The following is a 3,040-nucleotide window of genomic DNA, read 5'->3' as shown; positions in this document are numbered from 1 at the left end:
GGATATATTCAGAAATTGTAGCAGAGTCCATGAAGGATGACTGGAAAAAAAGTTTTATTAAAAAGCCTCTTCAATCATGCAATTGCCCTTGGAATACTTATATTCTAAAGATAGATTCAACAACATCATCAATTGTATAATAGTTATTTACTATCTGTTAGATGTCTCATTTACTCATTGTATTTAACCATCACCATGGCCCAGAAGAGTAGATATTCTCTCATCATGCAGATAAGAAAAAATATGAAAGATTCATTATTATATACTGTATCACTGAGCCTGTGAGCAGTGGAGCAGAAATTGAAAATATATCTGCTTGAGTACAAGGTTCAAAGTCTTTAGATTAAGACATAAAACCTTGAGATTGTCCTTAAGTGGATAAAAATGTACTTCTCACACCCTAACTTCATCTCATATTTTATTTTGCAATAAAATAGAATCTCATTTCTGATAATTAGTTCATTGGTTGTTGAAAACTAAAGTGACTAGCCTTTAAAATAATTTCTTTTGTATTTGTCATAATGTTTTGCTAGCAAAGACAACATCGATTATGATATTGGTACTTTGCCTGAAGCATTGTTACTGAAATTAACACATTCACATTTATCTCAAGAATGTTTTCAGATAAGAATAATTTACCCTTCAAATACAATGAAGAAACTTATAAAATATGTAGTAATTAAGCTGAATGAGTTATAATATCCAGTGTGAAACATGAAAAAGGATAAAGCCACAATGCAATGCAAAAAATCATTTTTCTTTTATGAATCTGGTGAAAGTGTGGTGGTAAGATTATAAAGTTCCTTTGGAGAAGAATTTATATTATCTTTTATGCTTGTTAATAAAAATGTGTCTATTCTACTATCTAGAATATATAAAGAACTAAAAAAAAAAATCAGATCCCCCCCAACATAAAGACCCAATTCAAAACTGGGCATCTGAAATGAACAGACATTTCTTAGGCAAAGAAGTAAAGCAGCAAATAAAACATATGAAAAAATGTTGAATATCACTGGTCATTTGGCAGGTACAGATGAAAATAACATTGGGATTCCACCTCACCCCAGAAAGAAAGGCTGCTATCATGAAATCAACCAATAACAAATGCTGGTAGGGTTGTGGAGAGAAAATAACATTTCTTCCTCATTGCTGGGAGTGCAGACTGGTGCAATCACTGTGGGAATCAATATGGAGATAACCCAAATAAGTAGGATTAGAAGTCCCATTTGACCGAGCTATTCCTGTGCTGGGTGTCTTCCCTAAAGAATTAAAAGAATCATACCACAGTGATATATATGCATCCGTGTTTATAGCAGCACAGTTTGTCACACCTAAAATTTGGAAACAGCCCAATTGCCCATCAACTGGAGACTGGATAAAGAAGATTTAAAAAAAAAAATGGAGTACTACTCAGCCATAAAGGATGAGAAACTAGGTGGGAAGGATAGCCACACCTTCCCCCACTGGGAGCCAACATCATTCTAGCACCAGGAAGGTAGCCCACCCCTCCCAACTCACACTCTCAGACCTCCTGATCGAGCCAGTCTTTAGACCCACTCTGCAGAGGCAGAGGTGGTCATAGAGGATATTTTTCTGAGTTCTCAACACTGAATACCTTTAAAGAAAGGGTGTGGAAAACCTGTAGTAGAACAGTGTGGAGTTCAACTGTTCAGAAGGTTGGAGAACTCAATCTGGGCCTTGCAGCCCGAGGTCAGTCTGCAACACGGGGTTCAGCCATCAGCTAACTGAGACCAGGGGTCTTGTGTCCTAGCTCTGTCTGAGCCCCCATCCTAAATGGTAAATATAGTATAATGAAAAGTTTGTTCACTGCAGACATGTTTTGGACTGCTTCTTGATTTCAATTTAATTCAAATGGTTTAAAGGTGATAGACTAGTGACTACCACAGGTGGTCAGTTTCCAAGTTGTGCTTGATCATATTGTGTTGCTGGTTTGGATAAAGGATTGTAGTTGATTCAATAAGCTGTTTTCTCTGTTGTTATGGAGATGAGAATGTCTGTGGGTCGTTAGAGAGCCAGAAGCTAGGGCAAAATTATATCAGGAAGATTTGGGTGATAATCCAGAGATTAAACCAAGGACAGCCCGACAACAAAAACAAAAATGAGAAAACACTTAAGACACAAAGACAGACTTACAGTTGACCAATGGCAGACAGTTGGACAAATGAGAATGAAAAGGCTGATAGTGAACCACCAGGTCACCCTGAACTCAAAGCACAGGAAGTAACAAAACAGATCAATCAGGCTCTAGAAAAATTCAAAACAGGAATAATTTCCCAGATAAACATAGAGATGGTGAGCAAAATGAAAGTCATTATTGGAGACTCTAGAACAGAAACTAACAAAAAAATACATGAGCTCATCACCACGATAGAAGCCATGAAGGCCCAGCATAAGAAAGAAATAGAAACAATAAATGCCCAACATAGAGAAATGGAATCCATAAAACAGATTCAAACAGATATCCAGAAGATTAAACACGCCATTGAAAGTGTATGCAACAGAATAAAAGAATGCAAAGATAGAATCTCAGCTATAGAAGATAAGATTGCAGTCAGTGACTGGGAAAAGAAAGGTCTCTTAAAAACAGTAGGGGATCATGAGAAATAGATCCAGCAACTCCTAGATGATGCAAAGAAGAATAACATAAATCTGATAGGAATCCATGACGTAGCAGGAGAAAATACAAATGACTTTAAAAAGCTGTTCACAGAATTAATGACAGAAAACTTCCCAAACAGAGGGGAAGAATTTGACATTCAGATAACTGAGGCATATAGGACCCCAACTAGCCACAATAAAAAAAAATCTACACCTAGACATATAATAATCAAGATCCCAGAAACCTAACAGAAGAACAAAATACTACAAGCAGTACGAGAAAAAAAATCACATGCAAAGGAAAGCCAATCAGAATCACAGCAGACTTTTCCACACAAACCCTTAGGGCAAGGAGAGCCTGGAGTGAGATATTTCAAGTACTAAAAGAGGACAACCTCCAACCTAGACTGATGTATCCTGC

The sequence above is a fragment of the Fukomys damarensis genome, unplaced genomic scaffold, assembly GCF_012274545.1.
Source record: "Fukomys damarensis isolate Sample0158 unplaced genomic scaffold, DMR_v1.0_HiC HiC_scaffold_37, whole genome shotgun sequence".
NCBI classification, from domain to species: domain Eukaryota; kingdom Metazoa; phylum Chordata; class Mammalia; order Rodentia; family Bathyergidae; genus Fukomys; species Fukomys damarensis.
Note: the sequence above shows the minus strand (reverse complement) of the source record.